Below are 11474 nucleotides of genomic sequence, written 5' to 3' on the forward strand. Positions count from 1 at the left end.
TTCCTTCGGTAACTAAATTACGTGTATGTTTCCTGTTTAACTTCATTGCTGTTAAGCGGCCCAGTCATCTACGAAAATAGCGAATACATACTTCTTCGGCTTTGTTCTGTGATGTTCGTCTGTCCTACTCAAGCACGTCACATTACCTTAAATGCGGCTACTATGCCCATACCTTTGGTTGGAATCGCACAGTTGTTTACGTGCGTTGATTTTGTTCTTTGACCATTGATGTAATAATTATGTTCCAGTAAGCAGGCCCGTAGCCAGCCCAATTTCTTAGAAATGGCTGAAATGACTACTGAGGGAATAATGGCAAAGGCACCAAGGAACACCATAAAACTGTATGTTTACGAGGGGGGATCCAAAAGAACCGGATTGAAAGAGCGCTGCCGTTCCTAGGCGTAGTAGAGAGTTCTCCTGCTAAGTGGGTATAGTAGAGACCTTCCCAGATAAGTAGGCCAAACGGCGTCTGCGTAGGAGGTTAACGTTTGATCGTATTATTGTTTTTCTCAACTGTTCTCGTTTGCCGCCTGCGAAATCGTTATGGCAGATTCAAAGGAACAAGGAGTGTGTTTGCTTCCTACTTGGAAAATCGGAAACGAAAACTTACCAAATGCTTCAACAGGCTTTCAAGAAGGATACTATTAACCGGACACAATTTTTTGAGTGGTTTGGGCGCTTTAAGTGTGGTGAGATGAGTGTTGAAGATCATGCTCGTTCTGGGTGCTCTTCATCATTTCGAAACGACGAAAACATCGAACAAATCTGCCCTAAAATCAGCGAGGATCGTCGTTTCATGATCGATGAGATTTGAAAACAGGGAGGAGTGAGTTGGAGCTCGTGCCAGCGTGAGGTTTTGCAAATGAGACATGTTGCCGCTAAGTTTGTTTCTCGTCTGCTCTCACAGGATCATCTGAATTTGAGCCAGGACTTGAAAAATCAGATTGAAAGTGATCCAAACTTTTTGACCAACATGATGACATTTTCCGAGAATTAAACAAAATCTAAAAGGAAAATGTTTTGATGGTGTAGAGGCTGTAAAAAGAACTTCGCAGAGCGCATTGGACGATATAAAAGTTCCAGAGTTCCAGAGGTGCTTCAAACAGTGGGAAAGAAGATGGGAGAAATGAATCGCATTTAATTGAGAGTACTTTGAAGGAGACTGAAAGAATTTTGTAAACAATGTAATAAATTATTTTTTTTAGAACGAAAGTCCGGTTTCTTTTGGGTCCTTCCTCGTATTTACTTATTTAATACGGAATCTGCAACATAGCTATGACTCCTTTGACGGAGGATATTCTAGTGTTGGGTAGATATTTTTAGGAGAGGAACCAGAGAAAAAGAAAAGCTTTAGATGGGCCAATATAACATTAAAAACAACTGAGGTATATTTTACAAAATTTTTGTAATACTAAGGTCTGTTAAAGACTGAAGTTTCTTACAAGTTAATTTGGTTTAAACTGAGATAAACTGATTCTCAGAAGTGAAGTTAAATCATCATCTATCGTTCTGTCTCAACTTCAGGTCTATCGAAATTCTTTTACTCATTCATCGGATTAGTATTCATGTCATGAGCTGAATACAGTGGCAGATCTGGCCCGGGGCCGGGGGACTTAGGCCCCCCAGTTGTTTTAATGTCAAAAATAATTTAAGCCATTATTTATATACTTTTGGAAGTTTATAGTAAACTCATGTTACATCTAGCATAATCTGAGTTCTGATTGTACGTCTGATGAGGATTTTGGTTAAAAGATCGAAACGCCACGTGTAAATATGTTTTTATTAAATAAGTGCAGTCTTGCTCAGCAGTGTGTTTATTTTTCTGATTTTATTTGCAAGACGTATGACTATGATTATACTTCACGAGATTGTGGAGCAGATTAGGGACTCCCCAAAGGTTAACGTGTTTTGTGCTGTATCGCCCAAAAAGGTGTATGGACCGTTCTTTTTCCAAGAAGAAATCATTACTGGAAGAACGTACCTGGACATGTTGCAACTTTGGTTGATACCACAACTTGAAGAAGATAGTGACAATTTCATATTTGTGCAGGGTGGAGTCCCACCATACTGGCATTCCGATGTAAGGGGTTACCTTGACGAAGTTCTTCCTAGGCAGTGGATTGGCCGTTCAACTGATGAGAACATGATTATGACTCAATCGCCACCACGAAGTCCAGACCTCACACCGTGTAATTACTTTCTGTGGAGTTTCACAAAAGATAAAGTGTATGTTCCCCCTCCCTCAGAGTTTGACGCAACTGAAAGAACGAATCAGAGATGCTGTTGCATTGGTGGAGAATCAGACTTTGATGCGTGTTTGGGAAAAATTAGACTACAGACCAGATGTTTCCTGTGTAAGCAAAGGATCACACATAGAACATCTGTAGTTGTACCACAAACACTTCCAGATGTACCCTACAACTCATGTAAGTTATGACACCATGTCATTAAAACATTTCATTTTGGGGGCCACTAAAGTTGTCTATTTATTTTAGGATAACCCTGTATAAGCAGGTTTCAAGAAGAAGAAGAAGAATAAAAAAGAAATAGTTGATTACTTATATGGGTATTACCTTGAGGTCCTTTGACTACCCCAGTGGTAAACAATCATTTTTACATAAAAGCAAAACAACAGCAATCGATATTTTGTATTCTATATATTAAACATTAACTGGAGGAGAAAATACAAGGACAAAATTTTAGATACTCGAGCTCATTTAAGAGATATACTGCGTTAAAAATCTCTAGTATCCCTAAAGGACCTCAAGGTAGTATACAAGATTTAATTACGTTAGACCAAAGATGATGTTTGAGATAGGTCACAATTATCAACTGTTTTGAGATATGAGTAAAAGGAAAAGGGTTGTGTCATTTTTCAATGAGAGATTTATCACTTATACCGATCAAATGTTAAGACTCTAAAATTGGGATGAGACAGAGGCCTATGGTAGAGTGCTCACCTCTTGCATGACGGGTCCCTGTTCACTTCAAGGCCACGAAAATTTGTGAATATCATTATTTCCGTTGGTTTTCTTGGTGTTCACACTATATTCGCACAAGCTTTTAAAGTTGACAGCAGTGTTCGTAGGTTTCCTTAGAAAAAATTTCGACTAATACAAAATTTTTCCTTTTCATATCAAATGTTCAATTTTTATAGCAGAAGTTATGTGATATAGATTAACATAGCTATATTAAAGGAAGTGCCAAACACATTTGTTTTGTTCATCTGCTCAGTGCCGTGGGGTTGGGTGCGGAAGAGCGGGGCAACGGGCGCTGAAGTAGGGGGCGCAAAATTCGGGGGGAAAAGGAAAGAAAAAAGAGAGAGGAAAAATTCAGGGGTGTAGCCAGCAGGTTTGTGTAGGAGGCCGTCATTTTTGAGGGGGAGCCAGCTACAATGTACAAAGCCAAAAAAAAGTGTTGCTGCTAGTGTTTTTGAGGCCTGAAATAAAGGAAAATTTTGGTTTCCATCTGGAAAAATAAAAACACTGTTTTAGCTTATTATTATTATTATTATTATTATTATTATTATTATTATTATTATTATTATTATTATTATTATTATTATTATTATTATTATTATTATTATCCATAAATTATATTCAAGATAGTTTTTATTATGCTTAATCGAGAACTACTGCCCGGGACCAAACGCTATACTTTTGTGCATAGCTATAAAGGTAACCAAGAAAGTTCTGTCCTTTTTCGTGGAGGTCTGTGTTCAATTGGACCTCACACCGTGAGTTGAATGCGACTGGAGATAAGGCGAACATCAGTTGTTGGTGTGGGCATATCCAACATACTACCTGGTTTTGGCAATTCAGACACACCGTGAACTTGCGTAAAGACAGAGGGAACATGAGACATCCACAGAGCGTCATAAGAGGATGTACGCTGAACGAGTTCAAATGGAGGTCAAACGCCGCTGTAGTGGGACAGAAGATATGCCAGGCCTTTGGTGAGGGTGTCGTGACGACGCGGATATTGCAGCGATGGTTTAACAAGTTTAAGGACCATGACGAAACACCCGAAAACCCCACGTGCCAGAAGACCAACACATGTACAAAGAGGAACTGGGACTACAATTCAGTGTGTGGAGAAACCATTCGGCTGCACATCCACCAACTTGTGAAGCACTACAAGTTGGGTCGATGGGTCTCACATATTTTGACTCCGGGCCAGAAGGCAACGCGGCAGTCGCCTGTGTTTATTTACTGTTCCCGGGCCATTTCTGGACAAGGCGTTGACATGTGATAAAAAGTGTGTCCTATACGAAGCTCCACGGGGCCGTCATCATTGGTTAGCATCCCATGAACCGATTTCAAAACAGCCGAAACCAGCACTGTACCAGAAGAAGGTCCTTCTGTGTGTTTGGTGCATCGTGCATCGGGAACCGATACCAGCTGGTCAGAGTATCAATGCAACTGTGTAGTGTCAGCAGTTGAGCTGTGCTCAACAAAAACTCAAAATTCTGGAGCCATCACTTCTGAATTTCAAATGGGTCCTCGTTTACGCGACAACGCTAAGTCCCACGTGGCCAGGATTACTCAAGACACCATTTTCCGCCTTGGATGGGAAACAATATTGCAACCACTATATTCCCCGAGTATTGCACCGTCCGATTATCACCTGTTCCATTCTTTGGACAATCACCTTAGAGGACGCCAGTTCAAATCCCTAGTAAAAGTCCAAAATGCACCTGATACTTTCTTCGTTTCAAGGCCCACCAAGTTCTACCGCGATGGATTCCATGGCCTTCCAGAACGTTTTCAGAAGGTCGTCGATGCTGATGGGGACTATTTTTGATCTTCCAGGTTAGGTGACATATCGATGTTCGAAGGTGGTGGGTGAAAAAGCAACAAAACTTTTCTTGGTTACCTTTATATTTAAATTTAAGACCTTGTATACAGAACTTATCTACACAAAATTGATTTTCTTTGAAATTTCACTTAATTTCTTTACGGTTTCCTGACAAAAATATTTATTTATTATTCGTGACTAAAAAACAATTATTTTATTACACTGAGGAGAAATAAAACAGAGACCAAATGAAATCCAAATTGAAGAAAATAATTGTTTCTTACCAAATTTTCCATCCTCTATGTCTTTTAAAACACTTGTTAAAGCATATAAAAATATACTGTGCTTACAAATCAGTTTAGTACCTTTGTTTTATGGTTGTATTTGTAGTACCTTGTTAAAACGTTTGTCTTCAAACTGTTAAATATAAATCGCAGTAAATTGTGTAATCTGCTGTCACAAAAAAGTATTCTATTTTTCGATCGGTATAAGGAAGAGATATTATACTATTTTTCGATCGGTATGGAAAAACACTATTTCTCCATACTATTTTACCATAAATTATTAATTGTCAACAAACTTCGTTACTTTTAAATGAATGAAGCGAGATAATTTTACTATGATGTTTTAAAAGCTGGTCATTTGGGAAGGGGGCAGGAAACCATTTGGGGGGCCTGGCCCCGATGCCCGCCCCTTGGCTACACCCCTGGAAAAATTACTTGGAATAGTTTAGATCAACAACAGTATTGTTTATCTACTATTTAATTTGACCTGGATCAGAGTTATTCTAGAAAAAAATGTGCATATAAATGGAAGGAAAAAGTAATAAAAAGTGATCAAAATCTAGAAGAAGCAGGGTTTATTTTTTAAAAAATTTCTTACGCTTCGAGCCAATCTATTTTTCCTATGTCCTTCATTATCTTTTACTAAAAAATACACAGAAATACACACACAACAATGAATACAAATTATGCTTCTTTGAACACACGCACACACACACACACACACATAAAGAGAGAGAAACACTATATAAGTTTTTACTTGCCAACTGGAAATATTCCAAAATTTTACGATTCCTGGGGCTAATCGGAAAATTATAATTTGTTGCTAACTTTCCTCTATAGGAATTCAATTTTATAGCTGAATGTGCAGTTAAATATAGTGGAAAATTTTCCACCTCACTTCACTATACATAATATTCAAAATTGCTCGGGTTATGAAAAGTTTTTTCACTTGTTTCTACATCGTGATGAAACTTATCCGATCCATTAAAGTTCCTTTCACTTGTTTTTACAGAGAAATAAAACTTTCTGATTCATAAAACGTTTTACTTTTTCCTTCAAAAAGATGAAAATTTTCACCACTAGTAAAAAGTAATTCAATTTTTCTGTTGTTTATGGTTTTCAGAGTCTTTGAACGTTCTTCCACTTTTTAACATTTCTATTCATGAAGTCAATCAATTTTATGCGGAAAATTTTCCTCGGAAAATTTTCCAGCTCACACCACTAGTTCCAAGTTCGATTGAAATTGCTCCAGGCTTTCCAGAGTTATGCTGGAAGATACATGCGTACATTTTTATATACGAACATATACGAATTAGAGGAAGATTTTGTTGCTTGTTTCGATTTTCAACAAAAATGTCGGTGAATTTAACAATCTAGTTCTGATGTCCTCTCCTCGTCTTATGTTGTTTCTCGTTATAAAAGAGCTGGAAAATGTCCATTTTTTGATTCACTTATTCAGTAGGGCTAAAACAAAGTACAGGAGGTGGCAGGCATTTTGACTCAATATCGTATATGTTCTAACAACTAGATACTAAGCAAACCAACTGTTGCGAAAAAAAATACACAAGCTTTGGAACTTTATTCCTGTTTAGAATCATACTTGTAGTAAGCTATCCTGAATCAGCAGCTATAATTATCCAATAATGATACAATTATCTCCCATTATCAGTTTGTATTTATCTGAAGTATTCGCTTTATTTACGGGTTCTATTCTCTCTTTACTAGGTCTATTGAATCAAACTGTTCTATCGAGTCCAACCGTACTATTTGATCACACAGTTCTATACGCATCTATCATATTCCACCTATTTCATACCCGCAAACAAACAAACAAACAAAAAAAAAACTGCAATATCAGTCCAGCTGCGATCCGTTTTTCGAACACTACTAATTTTTACACATTATCCAAACATTTCCCATCAACCTTGTTTCTTACCAGACGTAGAATGCACACTTAAGCTTGTCTTTTTTAAAAATTTATTACTTATTCAATAACTAGTATATATTACCCGCTTCGCTGGGTTGAAATGAAAATTTAAATGCACAACTCCGTATCTCATGTGTTTAGTTCCCGTGAAATATGCTGCTTTTTTTTTAATGGAATCAATTTAAACAACATAGGAAAGATCATTGAGAATCTCGGCGACCCCGAAAATGGGTGATTTTCGATCAGATATATATATATTTCCTCCTCCCCCATGTTGCGGGTCATGGCACCGAAAGTGTCACCGTTCATCTCAGCGACCCCAGTAAATGTGGATGCAGCACTAATATCGGTCATTTTCGATCATTTTTAAATATCTCTTCCTTCCCTTCCCCAAGTTGCGGGGTTGAATTTGAATTTAAACGGGATAGAAAGTATCACTGTTCATCTAAGCGATCCATAAAATTAAAAATTCGACACTGATAGTAGCCATTTTGATCATCTATCTCTCTATCTATCTATCTACATATCTTTTCCCCTTCCCCCCAGTGGCGAGGCTGATATTGGATTTAAACCGGTCACTGTTCATCTGAATGACCCGAAAACTATGGATTAGACACTAATATTGGTCATTTTCGATTATATTAATTATTATTATACTATATATAGCTCGCCTCCCCTCTTCCGTGCTGCGGCACACGGCATCAGAATTGTCACTGTTAATCTCAGGTACTCCTAAAACTATGGATTCGACACTAATATTAGTTATTTTCGATAATTTTTAAATGTTTATCCCCCTCCCCTACGTTGTACCCTCCCCCGCCCCAACTATCAGGGCTGAATTTGGATTGAAACAACATCAGAAGTGTCACTGTTTCTCTCATTGACCCCGAAAACTATGGATTCAACACTAATATTGGTCATTTTTGATCATTTTTAAATTTCCCTCTCCTTCTCCTACGGTATAGACCCTATATAGCTTCCCCTCCTCTGTATTGCGGCACACGGCATCAGAATTGCCACTGTTAATCTCAGGTACTCCTAAAATTATGGATTCGACACAAATATTAGTTATTTTCGATCATTTTTAAATGTTTATCCCCCTCCCCTACGTTCTACCCTCCCCCTCGCCAACTATCAGGGCTGAATTTGGATTGAAACAGGATCAGAAGTGTAACTGTTTCTCTAATCGACCCTGGAAACTATGGATTCAACACTAATATCGGTCATTTTTGATCATTTTTAAATTTCTCTCCCCCTTCCCGACCCCTGCGTTGCATCGTCAAAGCAAATAGCTTAAAGTAATTCCTGCAGCTAAGCTCATGTATGTTGAAAATTTGATTGAGATCGGTCGGGTGGTTCAGCAGATATTAAGTTTTATTTATTTTTTATATCCCCTCCCACTCCCCTAAGTTCTACCATCAAAGTGAATAGCCTAAAACCAGCCCAGCCTCGGACCTCATCCATGTTACAAATTTGATCGAGATCGAGTCGGGCGGTTCAGGAGATTTAGAGCAGTGTTGCCAGACACGGCAAGAGAAATTACACACAAATTCCGTTCAAATTGCACAATTTTACACACAAACTGGAAGCAGTGTACACAGAATTGCACAATACATAACAACCTATCCATATGTACACTCATGTCCAAAATTATTGTCGCATGTCTATAAATATGTTGTTGTAGGAATATAATTTGATAACGAATTCGCTCGGTATTTCTTATAATATTAGTATGTGTATAATCGGCAAAGACATGTATGTGGCAAATTTCATGTCAAAAGAGCAGTAAATACGAACAATAAAACGAAAATAAAATTTTCTTATCCATTTAGCAACATTTTGTTTTATTCATTCTAATTTTCGTATTTATAATTCTTTTTTCTATGAAATTTACCACAAATATACAATTTCCGATTATACACATAGTATCAGTATTAAAAGTACCCTGGAAAACCATTTTATCAAATTATATTCTTACAAGACAGTTATAGATATGCGACAATCATTTTGAACATGAGTGTACATTATGTTTAATGATGTACATACTTATACGTACACCGACCAGTCATTCTTCAAAGATTCAGCGAATTATTATTATTATTATTATAGTAAAACCGTCATCTTCTTCCCACCCATTGTCACTTTCTTTTTACTTTCAATATACTTAATGTTTTTAATTGGACATCGGCCAGTCATCCTGACAAGTTTTTACCTTAACCAAGACACACCAGTTGATTCAGTAACGTAACTTGGTTGAACTTTTATTTAACTTCTCTCTCTCTCTCATTTTTTTCATTTTTGTCCTTTGTTCAATGAAAGATCTCCTATTCCTCCCGTTCACCCTGTCGTTCATCTGTTTGCAAAATGGCATTTTCTTGACAAAAGTGGTGAGAAAACAAAAAAGACTCCTTATTCCCCTCCGCCTCATGTTTTGCCCAACATCGACGATCAACATTCATTTATATTGCTTTGCTTGAACAAAGCGGTCTTGATTGCGGATGTGGGCCAACGGTAATGACACCCGCTTCTGAAAAACTAGATTTAGGTACCAAGGAAGAAAGATAGGTTTTATTGCGTCGCCCTGGAGTCAGGCGTTGGTGCTCGTACTTTTTTGGAAAGCAATTTTCAGAAAAATGGAAATAATGAATGTCTGAAAGAAAGGAACTTTGCAAAAATCATCAATGATCAAAAATTTTTAATTGTGCCAAACTACACGCAAAATGCACAGATTGGCATTACACACAAAATGCACACAGGACAAAATTGCACACATTTTGTGTAATTACACACATTGGTAACGCTGATTTAGAGTCACAAACAGTGATTTTCTATTTTATGTATATAGATGTTATTCTTAAAACAATGCATTAAGAAAAAATGCAATCTTTCAGTTTAACGTTTTACGATTATACCCTTTATGCTAAGGGAGAAGGATGATTAAGTCAAGTGAATGATGATGGAGGAAGTGGTGAAATGAGAAGGAGGGAGGAAACGGGAGTGCCCCGAGAAAACCCACGCACACGATGCTGTTCACTACAAACTTGCTTGGCCGTCGATCGAACTAGGAATCCCATGCACCAGAGGTAAGCGCTCTACCACTGAGCCATCGTGGCTCGCAATGTGTTAAGGAAAATAATGTTTGTACTATAATGGCTTATCTAACTTTCGGTTATAAATAAGTAATTATAGTTCTTTTAAGAAATTGCGTAAACAATCACATCATTAGTTGAGTTTTGTCATAAAATCATTGAAAGCTAATTGTTGAAGATACGTTATATTTAAATTTTAAACAACAAAGAATTGATTTACAACTTTCGAAAATAACATTCTATACGCCCTATTCAGGAGCAATACTATACACAAGCTCCTATCAAAAGAATATGTAAATGGAAGTGAATAACCAGTTACATTTGGGCCTTGCGATTTAGTGAAGGAATGAAGAAAGAAGTAAAGAAAGAAGAGATCTGACGTATCACAAATCCAAACAAAAGAAGGAATCAAAACTACATCAATGGTCTTCTGTCCAAACAAAGTATGAACCTTTCTAGACCAGAGTATTAATCAAGCTTCTTCTGAAGATCATAATGTTATGGCTTACAAGGAGGATTCTAGTGAACCAAAGAAAGATACCGAATTTTCTAATTTCATCTATATTTTAAATAGGAAATGAAGAAGACAAATATATATATCTTGATTATATATAAGAATTCTCCAGAAAGAAACTTGTTCAGCATCTAGCAACTCAAATTTAGAAACTCTATTTGAAACAGGAAGATATATTTAAAAAAGTTCCGGTTATCAGATCTTGGCATTCAACAGGTTTTTGTAGGTAGCCTCTAGTACACCTCTGAGACTCAAGGAAACAAACCATTCAGGACAAGAAATCGAATACCAGCTAATTCTACAGAAGATAAACTTTACAAGTGTCTCGATGATATTGTCCAAATAAGGAGCCAATAAACTCGTCAAATTATTAAAAAAAAAAAAAAAAAAAAAACTGCTGAAATTAGTGACAATCAATCTACAACAAGAATTATGCAACTCAAGAACCACGCACCAACTCCATGTTGAAACTGCTACAGTTACTTTCACATTACAGCCGAATGCAGATCCTCACAGCTAGCAACTGCTGTTGCTGTACTTACAAAGAAAACTGTAAAAAACAATCTGCTGAGGAAGGACTTCTGCACCACTTGCAAGTTCTGCACCTGGGCACAGAATTGTTTCCAGCAATATTCCTAAGAGGCCTTTTAGAAGAAATGAGAAAATTCGTCCAATATTCTACGCTTCTCTCTCACTTTACAAAAGAGAAAACCAATAATCAGTAGAACAGTGAGCAAGTAGGAAACCAGACAAAAAGTAAATCAGTCCCCAATAGAAGACGAAGAAATAGCTAAAGAAAATAATCATACACTTGCAAGTCAAGTAAAACCATCAAATCCGTGACAAAAATATTATGGAATCTA

The sequence above is a fragment of the Thermobia domestica genome, chromosome 3 (genome assembly GCF_964235325.1).
Source record: "Thermobia domestica chromosome 3, izTheDome1.hap1.1, whole genome shotgun sequence".
NCBI classification, from domain to species: domain Eukaryota; kingdom Metazoa; phylum Arthropoda; class Insecta; order Zygentoma; family Lepismatidae; genus Thermobia; species Thermobia domestica.